General features: G+C 43.0%; 1 protein-coding gene across 3 annotated transcripts in view; it reads right to left on the bottom strand.

The window, feature by feature from the left end:
- The window catches only part of LOC116990921 (cadherin-12-like), an 878073-nt gene that overhangs the window by 56376 nt on the left and 805294 nt on the right, over positions 1–16403 (bottom strand). The window lies entirely within an intron of this gene.

Here is a 16403-nt window from a genome sequence, read left to right as displayed (position 1 = left end):
CGTTTAAGGATCTACTGTATAACCTTCAAGAAAAATTTATTCCTATGAAGAAAAAAAGGGGTAAGGGAAAGAACAGTCAGCCATGGCTCAGTAAAACTATAAAGGATAGTATTCGGCTGAAGGCAAGGGCATATAAGGTAGCCAGAGATAGTGGGAGGGCAGAGGATTGGGAAGCATTTAAAGGTCAGCAAAAAATAACCAAGAGATTAATTAAGACGGGGAAAATAGACTATGAAAGGAATTTAGCGAACAACATAAAAACTAATAGTAAGAGTTTTTATAGCTATATAAAAAGAAAAAGGGTGGCTAAGGTGAACGTTGGCCCATTGGAGGGTGAGACTGGAGAGTTGTTGGTGGGGAACATGGAAATGGCAAAGGCATTAAACGAGTATTTTGTATCAGTCTTCACCATAGAAGACACAAAAAATATTCCAACGCTGGATAAACAGGGGGCGGTAGGAATGGAGAAGTTAAATACTATTAAGATCACCAAGGAGGTGGTATTAGGGAAATTAATGAGACTGAAGGAGGATAAATCCCCTGGGCCTGATGGATTACATCCAAGGGTCTTGAGGGAGATAGCGGTGGGGATTGTGGATGCATTGGTGATAATTTTCCAAAACTCCCTGGAGGCAGGAACGGTCCCAGTGGATTGGAAAATGGCCAATGTAACACCTATATTTAAAAAAGGAAGTAAACAGAAGGCGGGTAACTATAGACCGGTTAGTCTAACATCGGTGGTGGGTAAAATGTTAGAGACAATTATTAAAGAAACACTAACGGGGCACTTGGATAAACATGACTTCATCGGACAGAACCAGCATGGTTTTGTGAAGGGGAAGTCCTGTTTAACGAATCTGCTCGAATTCTTTGAGGAAGTAACAACCCGGGTGGATAAAGGGGAACCGGTGGATGTGGTATACTTGGACTTCCAAAAGGCTTTTGACAAGGTGCCACATAAGAGACTATTGCTAAAAATAAAAAATTATGGGGTTGGGGGTAATATATTAGCATGGGTAGAGGATTGGCTAACAAATAGGAAGCAGAGAGTGGGGATAAATGGTTCATACTCGGGATGGCAACCGGTAACTAGCGGGGTTCCGCAAGGGTCGGTGCTGGGACCCCAGTTGTTCACAATTTATATAAATGATTTGGAGGAGGGAACCAAGTGTAATATATCAAAATTTGCGGACGATACAAAAATGGGAGGAAAAGTAGGGGATGAGGAGGATAGGAAGAGTCTGCAAAAGGATATAGATAAGCTAGGTGAGTGGGCAACAACTTGGCAGATGAAATTTAATACTAATAAATGTGAAGTCATTCACTTTGGGAAAAAAAATGATAGGGCAAGTTATTTTCTAAATGAGGAGGAGCTGCGTTGTAATGCAACGCAAAGGGATCTAGGGGTATTAGTACATGAATCACTAAAAGTTAGTATGCAGGTGCAGCAAGCAATCAGGAAGGCCAATGGAGTTTTGGCCTTTATTGCTAGGGGGATTGAGTATAAAAACACGGAGGTCTTGCTGCAGCTGTACACAGTATTAGTGAGACCACATTTGGAATACTGTGTACAGTTCTGGGGTCCATACTTAAGAAAGGATGTACTAGCCCTGGAGGCAGTGCAGCGAAGGTTTACAAGATTAATTCCTGCAATGAGGGGATTGACATATGAGGAAAGGTTAAGTAGGCTGGAACTCTACTCTTTGGAGTTTAGAAGAATGAGAGGCGATCTCATTGAAACATATAAGATCGTGAGGGGCCTTGATCGGGTGGATGCACCGAGGATGTTCCCAATGATCGGGGAAACTAGAACTAGGGGACATAGTCGCAGAATAAGGGGGGGCTCTTTTAAAACTGAGATGAGGAAGAACTTCTTCACCCAGAGGGTGGTTAATTTATGGAATTCACTGCCCCAGGGAGCAGTGGAAGCAGAAACGTTAAATATATTTAAGTCTAAAATAGATGGTTTTTTAGCTGCCAAGGGGATAAGGGGCTACGGGGAGAGGGCAGGGATATGGACCTAGGCATGGTTAGTATAGTAAGACCTGAGTGATCTCCTGGACAAGTGTCGATCGCCTGGATTGGGGTCGGAGAGGAATTTCCCGGATTTTTTTCCCGAATTGGACCTGGGTTTTTATCCGTTTTTTTGCCTCCCCCAGGAGATCACGCGGTTCTTGGGGGGAGAGGGGTGATAGCGGTATAAAGGGGAGGGTAGTGTCTTGTGTTCTGTGTCTTGTGTCTACTGTTTGTGGGTAAGTGTGTCTGTTTAGTGTTCAGCCATGAGCGAATGGCGGTGCGGGCTTGACGGACCTGGTGGTCTACTCTCGCACCTACTTTCTATGTTTCTATGTTTCTATGATCAGCCATGATCACAATGAATGGTGGTGCTGGCTCGAAGGGCCGAATGGCCTCCTCCTGCACCTATTTTCTATGTTTCTATGTTTCTAAGTCATCAGACAACCACCAGAGTAAATGTTACTCCACCCATCCAACACCTCTCGTCTGTATCCACCGATCACTTGCCAGTTTTGTCCTGCCCACACATCTCTTTGCCAGCTGAGAAGGGTCCTGACCTAAAACATTGCCTATCCATTCCCTCCACAGATGCTGCCTGACCTGCTGAATCATTCCAGCGACTTTGTGATTTGCACTGTAGTATATGTCCTGTATTCTTAAGCACATTGCTTGTGTTTAACTATTACCCGCTGACACCATTTTAGGATCTGCCTTCCTTATACATCCCGATCAAGGTATTCTCAATTGAGTCAAGTCTTTCATTTTGGGTCCCGATGAAGAAGTTGTTCCTGGCATCAAAAGGAAAATATGTGGAGTAGAGTGTTCCCACGAAAACCATCCAAGTGTTCCGCAACCAAAAGCCTTGGATGAGCCAGGAAGTCGGACTTCATCTAAGGACTAGATCTCAGTCATTCAAGTCTAGAGATGCGGTGCTATACAAGAAATCCAGATATAACCTTGATAAGGCCATCGAAAAGGCCAAAAGGGACTTACGCTCCAAACTGGAGAATGAGGCAGATGTTTGGTAGATGTGGCAGGGCTTGCATGCCATCAATTCCTACAAGATAAAATCAGGGGGAAGCTCAAGTGACAGAGAAGCATTAATCCCAGATGAGCTCAATGCGTTCTACACATGCCTTGATAGGGAGAATGCTGATATGCCTTCCCGGGTCCCCATATTCCAGAGGTTTATTATGGGTTTTACATATCTACGATGCAAGTGAGAATTGCATTGTTCTGTTTCGGGCCATGTGATAATAAAGCTCTTTTGACTCTCTTGAATAGCATGTCAGGGTTTGGAGGGCAAAGTATGTGGAATGTTGGGACATTATTTTCAGTATGTCCTTCCTTAATAAAGAAGGCAAATATTCTGAATGTTATGGTAAGTAAATTATTATAATGTTTGAAGAATTATCTTTCTATTCAATTCAACAGTCATTTGTTGTTCAGCCTTGAGTGTAGGAAGGAACTGCAGATGCTGGTTTAAATCGAAGATAGATACAAAATGCTGGGGTAACTCATCGGGACAGGCAGCATCTCTGGAGAGAAGGAATGGGTGATGTTTCAGGTTGAGTCCCTTCTTCAGACTCTGAGTCTGAAGAAGGGTCTCGACCCGAAACATCACCCATTCCTTCTCTCCAGGGATGCTGCTTGTCCCGATGAGTTACTCCAGCATTTTGTGTCTATCTTCAGCATTGAGTGTGTTCCTCAAATGTAGTTTCAATGTCAACATCTGTAGGGCAGCACAGTGGCGCAGTGGTAGAGTTGCAGCCTTATTCCCCTGTCCCACTTAGGAAACCTGAATGGAAACCTCTGGTGACCTTGCGCCCCACCCAAGGTTTCCATGAGTCACCAGAGGTTTTGGTTACTCGCCTGGAAAGCCTTGACCGAAGCGTGAGCTACATCTACTGAACAATGATCCTACAGGATCTTTGCTACCGACCGCACACACACACACACACACACACACACATCGCGAAGGTGGGGGCCAGGGACAGCGGAGGAGCGCTGTCTACGTGATGAAGAGGAAGGTAAACGACTGCCACAGAGCACGGTAAGTCCTTTAAAGAGCGCGGGAAGGAGGGCGAGAAGGGAAAAGAAGGATAGAGAAGGGGAGAGAGAAGGGGTGAGAGAGTGTGGGGGAGAGAGAAGGGGAGAGAGAGAAGGGGAGAGAGAAGGGGAGAGAGAAGGGGGAGAAAGGGAAGAGAAGGGGAGAGAAGGGGAGAGAAGGGGGCGTGAAGGGGGTGAGAAGGGGGAGAGAAGGGGAGAGAAAGGGGGGGGGGGGAGAAGGAGTGGAGACAGTTTTAAGAAATTTAATAAAGTTAGCGGGCATCTTACCTGCCAGCGGATCTTCTAGGTCCTGAAACCAAAGATCCTATAGGATCTTTGCTGAAAACTCCAATGATCCAATCAAAATGGCCGGTCAGCGAAGGAGATGGCCTTCGACTGCCTGTAAGTAAATAGCGACCCTACTCCACTGGCTTCGACCAAACGGCAACCTATTTTTAGTCGAGGCCGGGTTTGATTTTGTTGAAATAATCGCAGGAACATAGAAGAAACCTCGACTACGCGGAAAACACTTTTGACCATTAGGGAGAGTGACCAAAACCTTCGGGAACCTCACAGAAACCTTGGGTGGGGCGTAAGGTCACCAGTGGTTTCCGTTCAGGTTTCCAAAGTGGGACTGGGGCATTATAGTGCCAGAGGCCTGGATTCGATCGGGACTATGGGTGCTGTCTGTATGGAAATTGTACATTCTCCCTGTGACCACGTGGATTTCCTCCAGGTACTGCAGTTTCCTCCCACATTCCAATGATGTGCAGGTTTGTAGGTTAATTGGCTTCTGTAAATTGTGCCTAGTGTCTCGAATAAAACTAGTGTACGGGAACTAATGGTAGGCATGGACTCAGGGGGCCGAAGAGCCTGTTTGCACATTGAATCTCTCAACAAAACTAAATGGAAAAAAGTACAGAAACCATTAGTTACAATGTAACCCTTACGACCTCGTTTATTGCTGACCTTTGTTATAGCTCCAAAGTATGTGCAGATAAAAAAAATAAAAGGCCCACAATGAGATAGATTGGGCGATCAGGATTACATCCTAAACTTGTGAGAGGTCTGTTCAACAGCTGGGTAGAAACTGTTCCTTATCTTTAAGATATACCAAATGATAAAGGAATAAGATAATGGTAAAAGAATGAATAAAATATGAAAAAAATCCAAGAACAAAAAGAAGTGCTGAAATTGTGCTACTTTAATACAGAAAGATTTACAATGATGTATATATTCCCTTTGACTGACATCGATTGTAAATCATTACAATCAAAAATAAATGTATTATTTATGTTGGCAGCTTGCCCAGCAAAAACATAACAGCACAGAAGTATGTATGAACTATCACTTGTTCCAATGCATTTAAGAACAATTGAAACCTCAGCCAAATAATAACCACAGGCTATTTGAGAATTCATTCTGATCCTAATGAAGGAACATAGAAATCTTCAGGACCCATATGTCACAAATATTACAATAGATTTAAATTGTAATTCATATCCACTTTCACAAGGGACAATACTGGCTGAATTCTGTAAAGAATAGACAATTGACTCTGTCATCTTGCTGCTCAAGAAACAAATAACATAATCTCTCTTGAATTGATGACAATGTATTCAGAGTTGTACTAACTATGTTGCTCATTGTTGTTCATGTGATCACCATGCATGGATTATTTCACTTTCCCTGTCCCAACTCCCTGCAGAAATTCCATGTTGTTCAACATTTTAGATATATTTTTCTATGTACCACCTCTTCACCTTCATTGTAATCTTTAAAACATGAAAGTTATGTCTGTTTGACCAATATTATCTTCACCACTCATTTAATGTTGTGTCACTTTCTTGTCAAAAAGGCTAAGTAGCAAGATGATGTCACTAACCATTATCCTAGAGAGGACTGAAGGAAGGACGATTTTAGGTTTTTACCTCTGAAAATTGTGTCCAAGTTGAACCATTTGGGAATAGGCTGGGGACACATCAAAAGATGAAAGAAAGAGTCTAATATTTGTGCACCTAAGCCAATCAGACTAAAGGAAATTATTTTGTAAATATCCACCTGGTTAACCATTGTCTTTCCAGTAGGGAAGTCTGTTGCGCTAGTCTAGTTTATCTTCTGGATTTATAAATGGGTTTTGACTCTAATCTGCCATCTGAAATAACATTCTGAATTATTTGTTGTATGTGTTGGCTGGTAAGGTGAAAGGTGAGGACAAGGGGGACTCTGCCCTTGTTACGAGTGGGGGGGATGGGGGGAGAGAGAGCAGAGTGATGGGGTATAGAAGAGACCCTGGTGAGAGCCTCATCTATGGTAGAAGAGGGAAACCCCCGTTCCCTGAAGAATGAGGACATATCCGATGCCCTGGTGTGGAACACCTCATCCTGGGTGCATATGCGACGTAGACGGAGGAATTGGGAGTAGGGGATGGAGTCCTTTCAGGAAGCAGGGTGGGAAGAAGTGTAGTCCAGATAGCCATGGGAGTCAGTGGATTTATAGTGGATGTTGGTCAGTAGTCTATCACCTGTGATGGAGATAGTGAGGTCAAGAAATGGTAGGGAAATATCGGAAATTGTCCAGGTGTATTTGAGTGCCGGATGGAAGTTAGTGGCGAAATGGATGAAGTCAGTGAGTTGTGTGTGGGTGCAGGCGGTAGCACCAATGCAGTTGTTGATGTAGCAGAGGTAGAGTTCGGGGATAGGGCCAAAGTACGTCTCGAACAAGGATTGTCCGACGTACCCTACAGAGAGGAAGGCATAGCTAGGGCCCATGCACATGCCCATAGCTACGCCTTGTATTTGGAGGAAATGGGAGTCAAACAAAAACTTATTAAGGATAAGGACCAGCTCTGTTAGGCGGAGGAGAGTATCAGTAGACGGGGTTTGGTTAGTGACAATATATTCTGTCTACTTTGTCCTTGCTCATTCATTTCAACCATATATATCCCCTTGAAGTATTTCTGTATTCTCCTCACAGCCTACACATCTACCCGACTATTACCACAAGAATCAAAAAACATTCTTATCTTTAAAGCAGAATAAACACAGTCCTCGAAATTTTCTTAAAATGGTTCAATAAAAATCTAGACCTTAAACAACAGATTATTTTTTTCTATTTCTTTCCGTTTTACACAAAAGCCCAATAGCTTGCCAAGGCTAATTGTATTCTGTTCATTTGTCAAATCCTAATCCCCAGATCTCACACGTAACGTGTCACCCCATTAATTCCAGCCAGAACATGAATATCACAGCTTCATTTCTGTTCCAATTGCATACACAGATTGCAGTTATCGTAGCCTCAGATGGTCTCCAGTGTCTGTTGGAAGAATGTGTCCCCTACTGTGATAAGAGGAAAGAAACACAGGAAATGCCAGGAAGATTCAGCTCTGGTACACATAATAAAGCACTTTGCAACTTGACTAATGTCTGCAGCACTGACAGGCGAGCGGAACAGAAATGTGAAATGTGGAGTGTGCACAACAAACTTCACGTGAACCATTTGGCACAGAGAATAGGATTGATTTTTAACTCTTTGGCTTCATTTTATGGTGATTTCAGGCTAACCTAATCATCTCATGGACTGGGCAGCCCATCCACGTCACACTAGATTATTCTAGCTTGCTCCAGAAACCTGCTTAGAGCAAGAATGCAGCTCAACATAGATGCTGCAGAATTCACATCTTGAAGTGATGATGATATGTCCATTCCCTGGACCAGCTGTCTTGCTGCCACCATGAGAAATACTACTTGAGTGAGTTATTGATGATAGATTCATTCTTATCTCTTTGTATTGAGCAACTCCAGATACCAGTTAAAGGGGCAGACAGGAAAAATCTCATCAGAAAACAAAACCCCAAAGGCAGAGAAGATATCAGGGTTCCAAGCATGGATAGTAATCATGTAATCTTCATTTAATTTGTTAGATAAGGTACTGTAATGCTTGCCAAAGTGATATACTGCTTCATCTGAGAATATGGAAGGATTTGCTTGTAGTTTATGCATTATCATCTCAAATGTTACTAAAATATTTACCATTTAATTTGGAGCATGCGTCACTTCAGGGCTGACTGAGGTCCATGCTTGAATTGAAGGTTTGAGGAAAAAATTGCTCCAGTTGAAGGGTCAAACATCATTGGAGTCATAAAGTATATGGAAGGGGAGACTTAATTGATTTTCAAATATCAAGATAATCAAGGGAGAATGAGTAGGGAAGTAGCTGAGGAGATGGATCAAATGTGGTATTAATTAATGGTGGGTCTAATGCGAGTATCAGTATGAAAAATGTCAGCTTTGGACAACTTTGTCATGGCCACCAAGGGGGCTCCTCTTGAAGAAGGAAAGGTAGTAAATGTTCTTTGAGCTTGGGTTGATAACTTGGGTAATAATATAATGGAAAACAGATCTTTGCCATGTTTGGCATCTTGATCAGTAGTGCAGTTTAATTATAAATTCTTAGTCATTGATATAATTGCCAGCTGAAGGTTTTCGATGTTTTTGTGATGGAGAACGATGGCAGTGCTCCATCTGAAGGATGCATCACAGTTGTTGAGCAGAGTTATCATTAGGGGTCTTTGGACGAATCATTGTTGCTCACTTTCCCCTTTCATGGCTGTGAGGTACAGGTGTACCTCTATCTCCAGTGGGCAGTAAGGTGACCCAGGTAGTAGAGCCACTGCCTCATAGCACCAGAGACCTGGGTTCGATCCTGACCTCAGTTGCTGTCTGTGTGGAGCTCCCTCTTCAACATCCAAAATACATGTGGGTTTGTAGGTTAATTGGCTTCTACAAATTGCCCCTAGTGTGTAGAGAGTGGGAAAGAGGGATAACATAAAACTATTGTGAACAGCTGACCACTGATCGGCATGACTCGGTGGGCCGAAGGGTCTGTTTCCACGTTGTATCTCTAAATAAAGTAATCTCTGCAGTTACTTCTCCTTTTGCTCCTGACCTATCGATCTAGTGAGAGCTATTCCACCTTAGCAAATTAAGATCCCTTTATAATGTAAGGTAATGGAGGCTCTGCTCTGTGATATACATGAAAAGAAAGAAAGTCCCATAAAAGCCAAGTCAACTGAACCACATTCAGCATCCCTGACTATTCGGTCTTCAGGTGTAAAACTCTGGTCCTCTGGCAACAAGAGATTGTACAATGCTGTTTCAGTTTAGCTAGTTTAGTTTAGTTCAGAGATACATCATGGAAAAAGGCCCTTCTGCCCACTAAGTCCATGCTGACTATTATCCACCCGGTTCACGCTAGTTCTATGTCATCCCGCTTTCTAAATCACTCCCTACACACTAGGGACATTTTACAGAGGCCAATTAATCTACAAACCAACACATCTTTGTGATGTGTGAGGAAACTGGGGTGCCCGGATGAAACCCATCCTCTTACTAATAATAATATAATAACAGACAAACTTTACATAGACCGCACCTGAGCTTAGGATCAAACCAAGGCCTCTGGCACTGTGAGATAGGAGCTCTACCAGCTGCGCCACTGTGATGCCCACCGTGCCACTGTTATCAGTGAACTTTGTGTTCAATATCATTCATTCATTCCCCGTAAACCTGTCTTACTTCAGGATTGAACTTGTGGTGAGCTGATGCTATCTCAGAATGAAGGCATTGCTGTAGCTATTTGCACAGATGCATCATGATGAGGCTTTTTTAATAAGACAATAGCTGTATGTGGATCAGGCAATAATCCGTTTTATTGTGTTTTCGGCTGAGTTTCTGGCAGGCTCATAGCAACACATGATACTCTGTGCTAAGTTAATGATCCCCTGAGCTCAGTCAATAACATCCTGCACTCCATCAGTAACGCCTGCATTTGGTTAGTGATCCGCTGATCTGTCAGTGACAGCTTACATTCTAGGATGGACAGATACTTCATAAAGTGCTTAAAGACCTGATCTCCCTTTTTGACTGACGAGGTTATCAGAGTAAAAGATGTTCAGCGCCCCTAGAATATAATTTCAACATTGCCACACCTAGATGCATTGGTTTCAATCACAATTATTCAACTTGGCCACCATTTGTGTCAATAATATTGTGGAAACGTGATTCAGCACTGGATAGTGAGCAAGCACTGCTGCTCATATTATCACTTCTTTCAGTGAACCAACAATCTCTCATGAAGAAGGGTCCTGACCTGAAACGTCACCAAACCATGTTCTCCAGTGATCCTGCCTGATCCATTGACTTCCTTCTGTAGTTTAATTTAGTTTAGAGATACAGCGCGGAAACAGGACCTTCGATGATGGTTGATTGCAAAGCCTCAGATTTTATCTGATCTTAAGGTATATAAGAAAAGTGTACTGACTACAGCGACAAGGGTGTTTAATGGGAATAGCCCATCTTCTTAATTTTTCCTTCCTCCTCAATTCCTCACATTACCTGTGCTTTCTCATAGGAGTGAAGAGATGACGGATAATTTTCCTGATCTAGTCATAAAAAGTATGTGCATACAATGGGGTAGGAAGACAACAGTAAAACTTACAACTACAAATTTTCAGATTTTTTCTATCTAAGGAAATCCATGCAGAATTATTTATTTTTGAATTAGCTGTACTTGCACTAACAACACCGATGTAACATCACATTACAAACTATTCTATATTAAAGAGATTAACTTCATATTTCTGTGACTAAATGACTGCACAAGTTATTTATATCTCACTGCTCCTGACAAACATGTTGCATCATAGCAAAAGCTGGTCCAGTGAGGCAAAAGCAGAGCAGCTCAGGGACAATAAACTTCACATGAGCAGATTATCGTTGGTGAAATTAGAAGCTTTATGATTCCCAGAACATTAACTCTAGCTGATGAGTTCAAAATATTCTATATTGTTATAAGCAACCAAGGGATAAGCCAATGTGCTGTAAACTGGCTTGGAATTAATAAACAGTTTTGTTCATCTTCTGTATGCTTCACATCCTCATATCCAATTTGTTATCTACCAAAGAAAGGGTAGATAACAGATTACACGAGGATTGACGCATAAGAATAAATAAATCTTATTGCAATGGTAAAGGTTTTTGACAATAGACAATAGACAATAGGTGCAGGAGTAGGCCATTCAGCCCTTCGAGCTAGCACCGCCATTCAATGTGATCATATGGCTGATCATCCACAATCAATACCCCGTTCCTGCCTTCTCCCCATATCCCCTGACTCCGCTATCTTTAAGAGCCCTATCAAGCTCTCTCTTGAAAGTATCCAGAGAACTGGCCTCCACCGCCCTCTGAGGCAGGAAATTCCCCACTCACAACTCTCTGTGTGAACAAGTGTTTCCTCATCTCCGTTCTAAATGCTTTACTTATTCTTAAACTGTGGACCCTGGTTCTGGACTTCCCCAACATAGGGAATGTGTTTCCTGTCTTGACCTTTTAATCTCAGGAAGGACACACATGTCTTTGGGAGAGTGCAGGAAGTCTCTGGGACTGGTGGTTTGTGGAATTGTCCAGTGAGGAGAAATTGGTAGAGGACTGACATTCTATAGAGTCTGGAGGTATGGCAGATAAACTCATTGAAGTGGATAAAGTTCTTAAGGGATTTGACATTGTAGAAAAATGGCATTCTTCTACCACTGTGAAATAAACTATACTGTGTAGGAAAGAACTGCAGATGCTGGTTTAAATCGAAGGTAGACCCAAAATGCTGGAGTAACTCAGCGGAACAGGCAGCATCTTTGGTGAGAAGGAATGGGTGATGTTTTGGGTCAAGACCCTTCTTCAGACTGAAGCAGGGTCTCGGTACGAAATGTCATCCATTCCTTCTCTCCGGAGATGCTGCCTTTCCCGCTGAGTTACTCCAGCATTTTGTGTCTATCTTCGAAATAAACTATACTGTCAGGGTTAGGGGAGAAACACGTTCTAGTAAAGTGACCACACCATGGGAGACAACAGGAGGAATTCATTTGCATCTTTTCTTCCTCCCTCCAATCCTACAAGTAAAGGCAAGAAGTAAGAGACAAACTGGAGAAGGGATGAAGAAGGGTCTCGACCCAAAACGTTACCCATTCCTTCTTTCCAGAGATGCTGCCTTTCCCGCTGAGTTACTCCAGCATTTTGTGTTTATCTTTGGTGTATAACCAGCATCTGCAATTCCTTCCTCAACAAAGTGGAGATGTGACTCACTTCCTTCAATATGCTATTACCCGATTAAAGTCTCTGGAGCACCTTCAACACAGTTAGGCTACTTTTCCAATTGGAAGGAATTATCATGCACCACTAACTGGAGAATGCACTAAAATGTTGCTCTAAACTCAGGAACGTTCAATTTATGAGATTATTTCCTTTGAGCAAAAATGTATTGTAAAAAAAGTTATGCAGTTGAAATATTAACATGCTATACTGTTGCAGCTGTGCCCGATTTCTATTTAATGCGTACTTTAACTGTTTCTGAGAGTAAAAACAGCTAATTCTACATCAGCTGGCCTGCAGATCAGAAACATAGGGCAACTTCACTTCTGACCATACAGTCATTGTACCACTACATGGAATGACTCACACTTTCCAATGTTCCAAGTTTTAAAATTCATCCAAATGCCCTTGTAATATCACTGCAACCTAATCTCTAGGTCTAATACAATGCCCAGATTTAGAGGCAGGAATCAAGCCATGGAAAATAAATATTTTGTTCAAATTTCATTCCCATGTAAAAAAAACAGTATAAAAAGTCAAATTCTCGTGTGGCTCTATCCACAACAATAATGATTCGGTCATACAGCCACACAAATGTAATACCCGTCTAATGTTCCTGAAATCCCAAATACAATGCTAACTTTGTGCTGTACAATTTGAACTACTTCCGCGTCTAATTATTGCTTGGTGCCAAATTCTATCCCATCTAATAACAGAAACTATGACCTCCTTCCTGGCAATGGAAGATGGTCGCAAGTGTTGAGATGCTTTATCATAGATGGATATGCCACAAAAACAGGTCCTTCAGTCCAATTCAACCATGCCAACCAAGATGACTAACTGAGTTATTCCCACTTGTCTGTGCTTGGCCCATATTCCTGCAAATCTATATTACTAAAAGTCTGATCTTGACCACTTTTGACTTACTGTGATGTGATTTCCGAGAGAACGCCGCCACTTACGGCCGTCATTTTTGGCCACCTCGCTCAGAGCCCCCCTCCGCCAGATTGGACTGGAGGATCTTTCCAATCGATGAAAAATCAGAGATATATTAATGTTTTTTTTTAAATCACCATTCTCTCTGCTGGCCCCGCTGGCAGCAGGGGGGAGGGACTATAGAACTCAGAACTTTCGTGGCTCACTCAGAGGGTGACGTCAAGATGGCGCCGAGTGCAGGCGCCGTTGAATAATTCAGGAGAGCTGGTCTGTCTATGGTGAGTGTGTTTGTTGGATGTTATTTAAAGCATGTTTTTGCTTCAGCACCAGCAGCCTCGACAGGAGGCTTTAAACATTTGTTTTACACACTGTATATTCAACACATTCTGAAGTTACTTGGCATTTTAGTATTGTGTGTGTGTGTGTGTGTGTGTGTGTGTGTGTGTGTGTGTGTGTGTGTGTGTGTGTGTGTGTGTGTGTGTGTGTGTGTGTGTGTGTGTGTGCGTGCGTGTGTGTGTGCGTGCGTGCGTGTGCGTGTGTGTGTGTGTGTTTATTTGTGTGTGTGTGTGTGTGTGTGTGTGTGTGTGTGTGTGTGTGTGTGTGTGTGCGTGTGTGTGTGTGTGTGTGTGTGTGCGTGTCTGTGCGTGTGTGTGTGTGTGTTTATTTGTGTGTGTGTGTGTGTGTGTGTGTGTGTGTGTGTGTGTGTGTGTGTGTGTGTGTATGAGTATGTGTGTGTGAATGAGTATGTGTATGTGTGTGTGTGTATGTGTGTGTGTGAATTAGTGTGTGTGTGAATGAGTCTGTGTGTGTGTGTGGGTGTGTGTGTGTGTGTGTGTGTGGGTGAATGAGTCTCTCTGTGTGTGTGTGAATGAGTCTGTGTGTGTGTGTGACTGACAAGGAGCAGGGTGGGGGGGGTGAAGGGAGGAGGAGTGAACTGCCAGCTTACCAGGCGTGAGTGACTGCATTGCCAGCCCACGAGCCGTGAGTAAGTGAACTGCCAGCCCACCAGCCATAAGTGACTGAACTGCCGGCCCTATAATCCATTCAGTCCATCCTCTCCCCCTTCTCTCTCACAGTCTGTCACCTGTTTTGGGCAGAATTTCTGGCAGTTTCTCAGCTGCCAGCCTGCCAGGTCCGAGTGACTGTACTGCGAGGCCTCAGTGAATGAGCTGCCAGCCCAAGAATCTATTCAGCCCAAAATGTCTATACTAGCCATCAGGAAACCAGTACCTTTGGCCCACAACACACATACTAGCACAACAGAAAGCCCCCCCCCCCCCCTTCCCTCCCCCCCACTGGCGAGCAATATTGTAATTGGTGGATAGTTGGAATTTTGCGTTGGGTGACCAACGGGTCCCACTTAGTCTAGTCTTTCCTATCCATGTATCAGGGATGGCAGTGGAACAAAAATGGCAGGTATCTCTAGGAATAATACAGAAGGTGCAGGATCAGTTCATTCCTAGGAGGAAGAAAGATTCCAAGGGGAGAAAGGGATGACCATGGCTGACAAGGGATGTTAGGGACAGTATAAAAATTAATGCGAAGATGTACAACGTAGCAAAGATGAGCGGGAAGCAAGGGGATTGGGTAAAGTTTAAAGAACAACAGAAGATAACCAAAAATACAATAAGGGGAGAAAAGATGAGGTACGAAGGTAAGCTAGCCAAGAATATAAAGCAGGATAGTAAAAGCTTCTTTAGATATGTGAAGAGGAAAAAATTAGTTAAGACCATAGTTGAACCCTTGAAGACCGAAAAAGGTGAATTTATAATGGGGAACCAGGAAATGGCAAATGAGTTCAACAGGTACATTGGATCTGTCTTCACTAAGGAGGACACAAACAATCTTCCTGATATAGTAGTGGCCAGAGGATCTGGGGTGATGGAGGAACTGAAGGAAATCTACATTAGGCAGGAAATGGTGTTGGATAGACTGATGGGACTGAAGGGTGATAAATCCCCAGGGCCTGATGGTCTGCATCCCAGGGTACTTAAGAAAGTGGCTCTAGAAATTGTGGATGCATTGGTGATAATTTTCAAATGTTCAATAGACTTACGATCAGTTCCTGTGGATTGGAGGGTAGCTAATGTTATTCCACTTTTTAAGAAAGGCGGGAGAGAGAAAACAGGGAATTATAGACCAGTTAGCCTCACATCGGTGGTGGGGCAGATGTGGAGTCAATTATAAAAGATGAGATAGCTGAACATTTGGATAGCAGAAAAAGGATCAGTCCGAGTCATGCTTGACTAATCTTCTGGAATTTTTTGAAGATGTAACTAGGAAAATGGACAAGGGAGAGCCAGTGGATGTAGTGTTCCAGACTTTCAGAAAGCATTTGATAAGGTCCCACATAGGAGATTAGTGGGCAAAATTAGGGCACATGGTATTGGGGGTAGAGTGCTGACATGGATAGATAAGTGGTTGGCAGACAGGAAACAAAGAGTAGGGATTAATGGGTCCCGTTCAGAATGGCAGGCAGTGACTAATGGGTTACCACAAGGCTCGGTGCTGGGACTGCAGCTATTTACAATATACATCAATGATTTGGATGAAGGGATTCAAAGTAACATTAGGAAATTTGCAGATGACACAAAGCTGGGTGGCAGTGTGAACTGTGAGGAGGATGCTATGAGAATGCAGGGTGACTTGGACAGGTTGGGGGAGTGGGCAGATGCATGGCAGATGAAGTTTAATGCAGATAAATGTGAGGTTATCCACTTTGGTAGCAAAAACAGGAAGGCAGATTACTATCTAAATGGCGTCAAGTAGGGAAAAGGGGAAGTACAACGGGATCTGGGGGTCCTTGTACATCAGTCTATGAAAGTAAGCATGCAAGTACAGCAGGCAATGAAGAAAGTGAATGGCATGTTGGCCTTTATAATAAGAGGAATCAAATATAGGAGCAAAGAGGTCCTTCTGCAATTTACAGAGCCCTAGTGAACACACCTATAGTATTGTGTATAGTTTTGGTCCCCTAATTTGAGGAAGGACATTCTTGCTATTGAGGGAGTGCAGCATAGGTTTACAAGGTTATTTCCTGGGATGGCGGGACTGTCATATGCTGAGAGAATGGAGCAGCTAGGCTTGTACACTCTGGAGTTTCGAAGGATGAGAAGATATCTCATTGAAACATATAAGATTGTTAAGTGTTTGGACATGTTAGAGGCAAGAAACATGTTCCCGATGTTGGGGGAGTCCAGAACCAGGGGCTACAGTTTAAGAATAAGGAGTCAGCCATTTAGAACAGAGATGAGGAAA

Source organism: Amblyraja radiata, chromosome 2 (genome assembly GCF_010909765.2).
Source record: "Amblyraja radiata isolate CabotCenter1 chromosome 2, sAmbRad1.1.pri, whole genome shotgun sequence".
NCBI classification, from domain to species: Eukaryota; Metazoa; Chordata; class Chondrichthyes; order Rajiformes; family Rajidae; genus Amblyraja; species Amblyraja radiata.
Note: the sequence above shows the minus strand (reverse complement) of the source record. Positions and strands in the feature narration are given on the sequence as shown.